This window comes from Lolium rigidum, chromosome 6 (assembly GCF_022539505.1).
Source record: "Lolium rigidum isolate FL_2022 chromosome 6, APGP_CSIRO_Lrig_0.1, whole genome shotgun sequence".
Taxonomy (NCBI): Eukaryota; Viridiplantae; Streptophyta; class Magnoliopsida; order Poales; family Poaceae; genus Lolium; species Lolium rigidum.
Window position 1 is genome coordinate 263993582 of NC_061513.1, and position 12186 is coordinate 264005767.

General features: G+C 51.8%; 1 pseudogene; it reads right to left on the reverse strand.

Moving 5' to 3' along the window:
• Nucleotides 1-7158: 7158 nt before the first annotated feature.
• On the reverse strand, nt 7159-10883 carry LOC124664060 (annotated as a pseudogene).
• Between the last annotated feature and the right edge of the window lie 1303 nt (nt 10884-12186).

The window sequence follows — 12186 nt, forward strand, 5'->3', positions numbered from 1 at the left end:
TATTTCGGTAAAGAGAATTGGACCGGGGTCCACAGTTCACTAGAGGTGTCTCTCCCATAAGACGAACGACATGTTGGGTGAACAAATTACGGTTGGGCAATTGACAAATAAAGAGAGCATGACCATGCACATACATATCATGATGAGTATAGTGAGATTTAATTGGGCATTACGACAAAGTACATAGACCGCCATCCAAGCTGCATCTATGCCTAAAAAGTCCACCTTCGGGTTATCATCCGAACCCCCTCCGGTATTAAGTTGCAAAGCAACGAGACAATTGCATTAAGTATGGTGCGTAATGTAATCAACAACTACATCCTTAGACATAGCATCAATGTTTTATCCCTAGTGGCAACGACACAACACAACCTTAGAACTTTACATCCGTTGTCCCGAGTGTCAATGCGAGCATGAACCCACTATCGAGTATAAGTACTCCCTCTTGGAGTTACAAGCATCTACTTGGCCAGAGCATCTACTAGTAACGGAAAGCATGCAAGATCATAAACAACACGTAGATATAACTTTGATAATCAACATAACAAGTATTCTCTATTCATCGGATCCCAACAAATGCAACATATAGAATTACAGATAGATGATCTTGATCATGTTAGGCAGCTCACAAGATCCGACAATGATAGCACAATGGGGAGAAGACGACCATCTAGCTACTGCTATGGACCCATAGTCCAGGGGTAGACTACTCACACATCACACCGGAGGCGACCATGGCGGCGTAGAGTCCTCCGGGAGATGATTCCCCTCTCCGGCGGGGTGCGGGAGGCAATCTCTGGATCCCCGAGATGGGATCGGCGTTGGCGGCGTCTGCGGAAGGTTTTCCGTATCGTGGCTCTCGGTACTGGGGGTTTCGTCACGGAGGCTTTAAGTAGGCGGAAGGGAAGTCAGGAGGGGGCACAGGGGCCCCAGACCACAGGCCGGCGCGGCCAGGGGCTGGGCTGCGCCGCCCTAGGGTTTGGGCACCCTGTGGCCCCACTTCGTTTCGTCTTCGGACTTCTGGAAGCTTCGTGGAAAAATAGGCCCATGGGCGTTGATTTCGTCCAATTCCGAGAATATTTCCTTACTAGGATTTCTGAAACCAAAAACAGCAGAAAACAGCAACTGGCACTTCGGCATCTTGTTAATAGGTTAGTTCCAGAAAATGCACGAATATGACATAAAGTGTGCATAAAACATGTAGATAACATCAATAATGTGGCATGGAACATAAGAAATTATCGATACGTCGGAGACGTATCACTCTTCAAGCCGCCGGGATTCGATCGGCGGATCCATCAGGGACGGGTTTTTTGCCCCGTCCCCACTAGGGTTTTCGGCGGCGAGGGAGGCCGCAATGGCGGGCGGTGCACCGAGCTCCAGCAGGGAGATGGAGCCCCCGTCGGGGTTCGCGTCCACCCCGATGTAGGCGGCGATGCCATGGGGCATGCCGCGTCCGCCTGCCCCCTATGGCGCGCCTCCCGTCCTGCCGCCGTCGGGGTTCACCCAACCTCGTGCTCAGCGCCAGACGACAGCACCATCGGCGCCCGGCTTCCCGACCGCTGCACCGCTGCCGGAGCTGAGGACCTACTTACCGGCTCCGGCGCTCCTCCTCCACCCGGATTTGGTCATCTTCCTCCTCAGAGCGAGGCGCTGTCGATCCACCCAATCGTAAGTACCTTCACTCAATCTCGTTGTCACTTGTTTACGTCGACTAGATGACATTGTAGATGTGAATGTACATAGGATTCATTGCAATGTGCTTATGCTTGCCATGCCAAGCTCAAGCACCGTCATGGACTTGACAATGTCAAGCTCAAGCACCTGGCAATGCCAAGCTCAAGCACCATGATTGGCTTCACAATGCTTGTTCTTGGCATTGGCACAATGTCAAGTCCATGACATTGCTTCTGCTTGGCAATGGCATTGCCTGTTTGTGATTGTCCATGCCACTGCTTGCTTGTCCATGCCATTGCCTGCTTGTGATTGTCCATGCCATTGCTTGCTTGTCCATGCCATTGACTGCTTGAACTTAGCATTGCTTCCTTGTGCTTGTGCAGAACTGGCCCTTCCTAGAATTCTTCTCGGACGGGCCAATACTGGACGCTATCGACTATGCCGTCTGTGTGCAGCTGTGTGATCCCAACGTAGCGTTCATGGAAGCCCACCACCAGATCACACCGCCGATGCTTCACGTCGGCCGTCCTGCTGACCTGGGGCACGCTGCCAATCCGCGTATGTTGGTGTTCTTTGTACAGGTGGAGAGCCACGACCTTCGTGCCCTCGCCGTCCCGCCGTACATGGAGCAGCCCCTGATCAGGAAGTACAAGCTCAAGAACAATGACCCCCCGGTGAAGGTCTGCTTGTACTTGGGCGACCGTTGCGAGTGGAAGGTGCAGCTGCAGTGGACATGGCAGTGCGTCGGGTTCATCAAGTCCTGGAGCGAGTTCTGCGCCAGGATTTTGATGCACGTATACGACACGCTCGTCTTCACCCCTCGGGATGACGACTTCAAGTTCGCCTTCTTCAGGAAGGAGACGTCCTGCTCCAGCGTCTTCGGCTGCAAGAGGCACCGCGAGGGCCCTTTGCGGATCCTCGCCGTTAAGGTGCTGCTGCTCTCCTATGTTTATGTCTGATCCTGTTAGTTGTGCTGGCCTCTAGGAGGCTGATAAACATTACTTTTGTGCATATCTCATTGTTGTGCTGGCCTCTAGGAGGCTTTTGAACACTACTTTTGGACCTGGGGAGTCTGCCCCCAGGTTTAGGCAAGCGTCTTACCACTCTAACGCTAGATTAGGACGTGTGAAGTACTCTGTTCGTTGTGTATAAGTGTTTGCTGTGCTTATAATCGTGTTTGAGCTGTTTGTGTGCCGTTATATGATGGTAAGGTCACCATATTTAAATGTGGTGAGGAGAAGTTGTTGTCAGGGTGCCTAAAATGGCACCAAACACATGTGATGTGGCTGAACATAGATGGAACGTTGTCTTCAGGCATCCAAACAATTTGCAACTCTGTTCGGGCGGTGCAGCACATGCTACCAAACGCGCAGGAGCGCCCATCTGGCTGCGCCAGGCATGCACGATTTCGGCCCAGGCAACCAAACATGTCCATGATGATCCGCATCTAATCGAAGGAACGACGTTGTCTTCAGTAAACCCCTGGCATGACTACCCTTCTCTAGTTTTCTTCAGCTTAGCGCCAAACATACTGCAACCCGCGTCAAACACTTTTTCTATAAAGGGAATATATTAATATCAAAAGATATCAATTACATCCAGCTTCTGCAACAACACAACACCCTAATGATAGTACGGATGAACACAACCAAAAAAAATAAAATAAACTAAGAAACAAAAGTCCCGCGATAGCATCCTAGGCTTAGCAACAACAATACAACCACCACCAAAACAACACCTGAAATATAGAATCTCCAGAAACGACGCCTCCAAGAAGGGAAACTGTGCACCAGCGCTGTCGTCGCCCGACCAAAGATCTTAGTTTTTCACCCTGAAGATAGTCCCCGTTCTCAAAACAATGCCTCCAACAAGGTCATTGCCATGCACAACCAGTTAATGCCAGACCTTGGTTTTCACCCTGAAAGGTAGGACACTGAACTTCACCTATGCTGCCGCCCTCACTTCCATACGACTATTGCGGAGCCCGGGACACCAAGCAAGTTCGTCAACAATGCGGCGACTTGAACCTCCCTTAGCTAGTCCTCCTCTCCGGCCTTCATGTTATTCCCTTCATCTGACTGCATCGTGGACCAAAATGTCACTTGATGCCAACACAGACCAGAGCTTCGCGCCGCTCCCTCCAGAACCAATCGGCCGGAATAAAAGCATGGATGCGCACGACTGAATACCACCGATCCAGCAAACTGCAGGCAAAAAAAAAAGCACTGTTACATTCACCGGCGGCGCCTTCCGGAACTCAACACTCCTGCCATATCGATAGTAGCAAACCTCAGGTAAGTCTTCATCTTCGCCCAAGAGAGACCCTAGGACCGCCGCCTTTATTCAGATTGGGCCCCCACGCCGGTGACCATCCCAGGCTGGCCACATCTGCCGCTGGAGACACCAAGCGCAAATCGCGTTGTCCGGAGACACCGCACATGCCCTAGGAACTGTCACAGCCGAACGCCAGCCCACCACCGGCGACATCAGCCATCGCCGGCTTCCACACCTCTCCATCTCGCCGCCAAGACGCGGTGACAGATCGAAAGACCCACCACCACCATCTGCAGCCCGACCATCTCCGGCGAAGAAGAGGGCCGCCTACACCGTCGAACCCAAGGCTGCTACCCCGGGCGCGACCTCGTGTCATGGGAGAAGCCCGAGATCACCTCCACGCACCGGCCAGAGGGGGGGGGGGATGGCGCAAAACAAGGCTGGCCGCCGCCCACCACCAGCCACCACCGGCGTGCCACGGTGAAGAGCCGACGGGAGGCTGGGGGGCCGCAGCGCAGACCAAGGTCTGGCCGCCGCCGCCCAGCAACCTCCACGTCCGACCGGCCGCAGCGTGCGTCGAGGGATCCCGGCCGCCGTCCCCAGCGCGGCAATGAGGAGAGGCCGCCGCCGCTGCCACGTCCCGCGCTACCGGCGGCGACGACGGGCAGGGGCGGAGCTACATAGGCCTTGCATGGTGCACATGCACCAGGGTGATGAGAAATTTTCAACTAACTGGGTTAAAAAAATAACAATGTGCAACAGGTTCACTCAACATAAGTGCACCAGGGCGACAATTTCACTCTGGAATCAAGGTAAACAACGTTATTTTTTGCCATTTCTGCACCTACCATATTGTAGTGCACTAGGTTATTTTTTGTCTAGCTCCGCCCCTGACGACAGGAGGCATTTAGGGTTCGGGAGGGGGCTGTAAAAAGTGGTGAGAATTTCACTTCTCAACCTCTGGTAAGGATGCACACAACCATTTAGCATAAGTACTAAGATTTAGGGTTTGTGAGTACCCACTTTCCACCCGCGTACGTCAAACATGGCAGCCGCTAGCGATCAACACAGTCTACGCGGATAACGACGGTTGCCGACGATCGATCGTCCTAGGAGGAGCCTGACAGCCAACGTTGTTTTTCTTTTGACTTGTACGGTGCAAGACACGACCATGAATGTCTCATGTCTGCCGCCACAAAACGTGATTGTGTGGCATCTGTTGTCACTTATGTGTCCGGCCCTATCGCATAAACATATAACAGTAGAGCTTTCCCTTTATTCAGATTCATCACAACTAGCGGCTATGACAGCAGGGTTGCCGTGGCTGTGAATTTGTCTTTGGGAACAGTTATCGCCTCTGGCGATGGAATGGTCGCCACTCGATGTGCTCGGGCCACTACTGTCCATATGGAACAATGGCACAAACAGTGAGAGGAACACTAAGATCGATCCACTTATGTGATTTGGTTTTCTTTTTTTTCCTAGGTTCTAGCCGCCAGAAAATGAGTGAACCAGACCAAGAGGAATCTTTAGGCAATGCCAATATGCCATCATGGGAAGAAGGAGATAGCTTGACCCTGAGCTAGCAATGGAAACTGAAAAGACAGAAGATAAATAAATCGAAACATGCATGTTGCCTCTTATCCTTACCAAATTATATAGGAGCAACACATCTACAGAGATGTAGACAAGGCCATCATTGCACTCTCATACTCCATCCGGTCCCTGGCCGAGACAGTGACCTAGCCTCGGCCGTGTGTCGGTGACAGAAATCACCAATTTTAGAAGCTGGGACGCGGACTAATTTCTTAGAGCAAAAGTCCCCACCCCCACACACACATTTTATTAAGGAAACATAATACTGTAGTTTTTTTTTTTTTTATAAAGAGCATATATTAATATCGCAGAGATACCAATTACACCTAGTCTCTGCAACACCATCATGCCCTATTGGCATAAAGGATGCACACTCATGTGATTTGGTTTTCTTTTTTTCCTACTGTCCATATGGAACAATGGCACAAATAGTGAGAGGAAGACTAAGATCGACCCACTCATGTGATTTGGTTTTCCTTTTTTTCCTAGGCTCTAGCCGCCAAATGGCACGAGAAAATGAGTGAACTAGACCAAGAGGAATCTTTAGGTAAGGGCATCTCCAAGCCGACGGCGTCCGAAAAGTCCTATTGTGTCCGTTTGCGTCGGTCCACGGACGCCATGCGGCCCAGGACGTCCGTTTGCGTCGGGTACCTCCAGCGTTGCGGACGCATTTTTTTAGCGGAACAACGTCAAGGTTGTTAATGGCGTTTTGCGTCCGTCGAGGACTGCCGACAGCGATTAACTGTTCCCGCGCGACGACGGGTGTTCCCGCGCGTGTCCAATACATTGGCAAGTTTCGCCGGCGTTTCGCGCCCGCGGGAAACAACCTGCGCGGCAACGCCGTTTCCCGCCCCGCCGTGGCTATATATGCTGGACAGCGGCGGAGGTGACGGGCAGACCTCAAGCTAAACCCTAGCATCCATCCATGGCCGAGCACAGCCTTAGCTGGGATCAGGTAGTTCAGATGTGCCGCCACGCCCACCCGGAGGAGGACGAGGAGCTAGTCGCCGCCGCCTTTCAGGCCGACTAGCTGGACCTGGAGGCGGCGGGAGAGGAGGAGGTTGCGGAGGCAGCAGAGCGCGCGGAATCGCGCCTCGCGGCGACCAGGGCAGAAATTGCCGACGCTAGGGCCGAGCTCGCCGATGCCAGGGCGGCCCTCGCGGAGGCGCGGGCGGTGTGGCGGCTCCTCCGGCAGCCCCACCTGCGGACGTTGTCATCCACGACATCGCCGCCGACGATGACGCCGTGCCCGGCCGCTTCGAGTGCGCCGGCGACCAGCGGATTCTGCTCGCGTCCTTCGGGACCCAGGATGGGCTCGGTCGATGCTGGGTTCAGTCCAGTACAGAGGCAAGAGCGTCATTTCCCGCGGAGAAAAGGGCTCAGAAAATCAAGTACTCATGTTATCCAGTAAAAACTAAAATTGATGATATGTCAATCAGACTCTGTTATCGTAAGATTACATGTTTACAACAATTTAACTCAAAAAATGCCTGCATCCCAAATTGGAGATTTACACCACCCAATGCTTTCTGCTCCACTCTACATCAGCTGTTACAACATGATGAAAATGTCGAGGTACAAGTACAACATTGATGAAGCTATTGTTCTCTGGAGATGGAATCAAACAAGCTCTGTCTTCAACTTTTCATGGCCATGGGTCACGGCTGACTGACTCACCATTTTCTCATGCGCTTCTCCCTCCTCCATTCCCATGGCTTCTCAGGGTTTGGCAGCGCCCACGAGCCCAGCCCGCTCGCTCGCGCCTGGCTCTCCCACTGACATAAATTTCAGTTCGTCAAGGCCTTTTCAGGTGTATATATGGTTGGAGAAATGTTCAGAGGGTGGGTTCAGAGGGTGCTCTACTGCTCTCCAGTGATTCAGTCAAGTGAACCGGGGCTGTCAGGTGTGTCATACTGCTTACCTTTGCGAGCTCTGGCCGTCGGTCGTAGGCAGTGTAGTGCCATGTGAGCCCTTTCTTCAGCATGTGTTCCTGTTCCAAAAGCAAGATGAGAACTTAGTTCTTTCTTAGTCAGAATGTCACAAAGTATAGTTAAGAAGGTTATAAAGTAGCGGAAATTCAATTCGGCTCCCGGGGCGTATGCTCCCTCTACTAAAAAATTATATTTCGAAATGTCGAAAAATTTGGACAAAAAATTCTACATGTACATCTTCATAATATACGTGCGCTCGTCAAGTTTCACGAAAAACCAATATTTTGTGTGGTCTATATAAAAAAGAGAAAGTTTATCTTGTGAAAACCATTATTTTTAGCACTGAATTTTGTCTTTTTTACACACGTCACATGATAAGTCGATTTTTTATGAAACGACTTTGTGAGCACGTAGCACGTGAAGATATACGTGCGAACTTTTAGTTTTAATTTTTTTTTAAATTTAAAATGTATGTAAGATGCATTTCGAAATATAGAAACCATATGGACCCATGTTCCAAAACACCGCTTCCAGTAAGTAGGTTGTTTTTAGATGAGGCAATTCAGAATTTTCTTGCAGAACTTAACATCAAATATGTACCTAAAAATAATTTTCTTCTTAGTCAGAGTGTCGCGAAGTATTGCTAACAAGCTTATAAGTATGTATTGTCAGTGGCATAATTCAATATCAAAAGCATGTTTCGCTGATACATACGCCATTTTTCAGTCTTGATACATTCCATTTCTAGCACTGTAAAGATGCAACTGCAGGGCTAGAGGTCTTTTAAAAGAAGAAGCCAGGATCAAAAGAGAATTCAATACTTCTTTTGGCCATAGCTGGTAGTGGTATACAAACTTCAGTATGTATAACCCAATGTGATAATAATACTGAGAGTTCAAAATTCAAACAAAAAAGTATGACTTTCTACCTGCACGAAGACCCCATCGCATTCAACATCTTTAAGGGCATCTCCAACCGGGCGACCCAAACGGACGCGTCCGGTTTGGGCTGTTTGGGTGGCCGAGCGGACACGCGGACAGCGGCCCGCGTCCGCGTGTCCGTTTGGGTCGCACGTTGCACCCAACGCAGCGACCCAAACAGGCGCCACGTGGTTCGTCTTCCTTGCGCGGCGCTGCGCCATGGCAGGCCTCGACGAGACATCAATGGTGGACGGTGGAACGCGCGGGAAAGTTCCCGCGCGCGCAAAAAGCCCTTTGGCGCGCGCTCGCGCCCAAGTTTCCCGCTAGGCCGCCGGCTATAAAAGACGGCGGCGGCCAGAGATCTCATCACACCCTCTCCACCGTCCTCTCCCCCTCCACCTTCTCCGGCGCCATGCCAAACACCCTGCAGGCCACGTGGGCCAAGCTCTCCCTCGCCGCCCGGGCTAGGTTCCCGCGGACGGAGGAGGAGGAGCGCGTGGAGGTGCGGTGGGCCGCCGACGACGACGCGCTCCGCGTCGCTGCCGAGGCCGGCGGCGAAGAAGCGAGGGGACGCGCAGATGATGGAGGCGGCCGCGGACGGCTGGCACGAGACCGCGGACGGCTGGTACGAGGCCGCGGCCGCCGCGGAGGAGGGGCCCATGAACGAGGAGGACCTCGCGCTGGCCAACATCAACGCCGCCATCGAGGAGCGTCTCGCCGACCTCACGCGCGTGACGAAGGAGCACGAGGCAACCTGCCGGGCCGGTCGCCGCCGATTAGGCGACCTCCTCGGGCAGAAGAACGAGTTGCTCGCTATGCGAGCAGCCCGGCACCTCATCCAGATGCCCTCGCCCGAGCGGCGCGCCCGGCAGGCTGTTGCGTCGGCGGAGCGCGGCCGAAAAGAGCGCATGTGGCGGCGGAACGGGAACCACGAGGCCCAGGCCGCCGGCTGCGTCCGCCTGGAGGCGCGCACCACTGTGGAACACGCCGCCCTGCAGGAACTGGAGCTATGCGGGAAGCGGGTGGTGCCGCGTCAGGAGGCGGAGCGCGAGCGCGCCCGAGGCGCGCGAGCGGAAAGGAGGAGGATGAAGTCCTCCGTCGCGCCGCCCAGCTCATAAGTTGGAGTGGAATCCTCACGCGTACAGCCCGCCCGCGTCGAGTGAAATCCACGGCCCCGATGGCAAGCCGGCGAGGGAGTCGCCGGCGAGGCCGCCAGCTCCGTACGTATTAGGATAGAAGTAGTAGGCTAAAAAAATTTGTAATGGTTCTTTCCAATGAAAAAGAAGTTTATATTTCTATGACACGCGGACCATGGGCGGACAAGGGGCGGACGCGAGCGACCAGCATTCGGCGTCCGCGGCCACGCAAACTCGCCCCAGATTTGGGCCGGGTTTGGGTCGTCCCGGACGCCGCGGCCATCCGTTTTAGGGATGGGTCCGCGCGCTGGGCCACGTTTTTGTCTGGCTCGACCCATCCGGACGCGCGGGCGCGGTTTGGGTCGCCCGGTTGGAGATGCCCTAACTAGTCGACCGTATGGGTCAGTATCGTATACGGAAATCTTTAAGGTTCTTCCCTGCACGAGCTTCACTATCTCCTCTTTTGCCTCTTTACCATAAAACATCGAATTCTCTGGTGCATCGATCCCTCTGCATTGCATTGTTTCGTTCCATATTATCTCAACTGCAGTACAACTAGAACACAGTCCGCGAACATCGATTGACCACAAGAAGCGGGACAAACCTTAGTCTGATCCAGTACTTCTTTGCAAGAACCTGATCACCACTCAGGTTAGGAACTTGCCTGCTATTGGAAGTCATAAAAAGTTTCAGAAGCTGACACCATACGCAAGCAGATAGTTAATTGATGTTAATTTGAAGTGCCTGTATCCAGCATCCGCTATGACCTTCTGAAGTGCGTCGGCCTTCCGGTAGTTCTTGGCTGCCCGTGTGCCTTGATCAGCTCCACCGCGGCTTCCTGAACTTCACGGGGCACATTTCCGGACTCATGAGGGTTAGCCATGTCAACATACACGGTGATAGTGACATTTGATGCAGTCTAAGCTGTCTCCGGTGACGGTGATTAGGTATGATCTCACGGTTTAAGGATTAGATTACTATGCTTTTATATACATCATAACGTTAAACTTGATATGATTTTGATCGCATCAGAATACTTATACTTGGAACTGTCTACCATATCATTCACTCAATGATATGACTCCATTGTTAATGACATATGTATTTATGATTGGGAAATCTCGATCATCGATTGATCTCAATGAACTAGTTTGCGAATGCTCACTAGGGGCTCTGGTTTGTTTACACTACCACACATATATTAATGTTTCCGACTGATACAGTTATGGCATGACATAAAACTATTATAAACTATTGATATATAATAATAAGCACTCTTTATTATTTGCCTCTGTGGTACTATATCCAACACATTCTGTCATGAATCTTCTACTAGTCAAACCACACATCGCCAGAATTACAAGTGGGTCACTCAGTTTATGCAACTACCTAGAAAATAATTTAGCCTGAATTTTCACTAGTCAGAATCCTGGTAGAGTGGTAGTGTCACTAAAATTATCTACTAGATAGTTTATCTTTTGTTAGTGATGAAAAAACTAAACAACGTGTTGTCACTTGGGAGGAAAAGCTTTAGGAAACCAATCAAAAACAGCTTGGAATACTCTGTATAATATAGAGCCATCACCACTCGTCTTGAAGCCAGAACCACTCTCGCCGCCAAGCTCATCATGGTGTGCATCGTCGTCCCGCGGTAACCCTTGGTCCCCAAGCTGGAGAAATACTCACTCGTGCACGTGGCAAGATGTTCTGGAGCACCAAACGGGGGAGACATTCGCTGCCGAGCCATTTTTAGTGGCCCATACTAGATTTCAGTTTTTGCTATAAATCTCAAAGCCCACATAGTGGCAGTCTTGTGAGTTTGAGCCAAAGTTGGTGGCAGCTCACTAGGGAGTGGCAAGAGGTGGAAAGTTTAGTCTCACATGAAAAGTTGGGAGGAAGTTAGACCATCTTATGAGGTGGGTTGTTCCACCACTAGTAAGTGAGTGAGAAGATGAGTGGTTCACGCGCGCTCCTCCTCCTCCTCCTCACTCGCTCGTCTCGACTCGACTCAACGACGTGTCGCAGTTATTCGGTTCGGGTCGCTCCCGGACCGTGGGCCATCGTAGCCTACTCCATCCCGCATGCCGATGTGCATCGGCGAACGGGAAAGCAGGTCTCCGGAACCGCTCATCCTTGCGATCCTGTACGGGAGAGGGCGAATTAGGTTTTTGGGAAGCGCTCTGCGCGACTGCTCAAGCTCTTCATCACGGGTCGCCTTCTGTCCAAGTCGGGCGGTGCTGCCTACCGTCGTCTTCAACGCCGTCTACTTCGACCCATCGTCCATGTCGTCAACAACGTTACTGCTGCGACATCATCTGCTAGACCTCCATCGCCACCTCCACCGGATCGGTGCGTGCGACATATCTCGATCTGTTTAGCGATGGATGTTTTACTATTTGCGCTGCTACTACTCATGTTGATTAATGCATCTAGTATGTTCGAGTTTCACATGTTAGTAGTTGCTGTCATCATGTTTTATATTCTGGAGTTGATCATGAAAATTGTGCCTAATTTTCCAACGGCTATAGCCTCGCACCAATCAGGAAGCCCGCGTCAATATGGTGGTGTGTTTGCTGCCGCGCCGTGGGGTGATCATCGGAGTGCTAACGCAGGAGCACGATGTTGTGCCACATGACTACTGGGTGCCGTCGC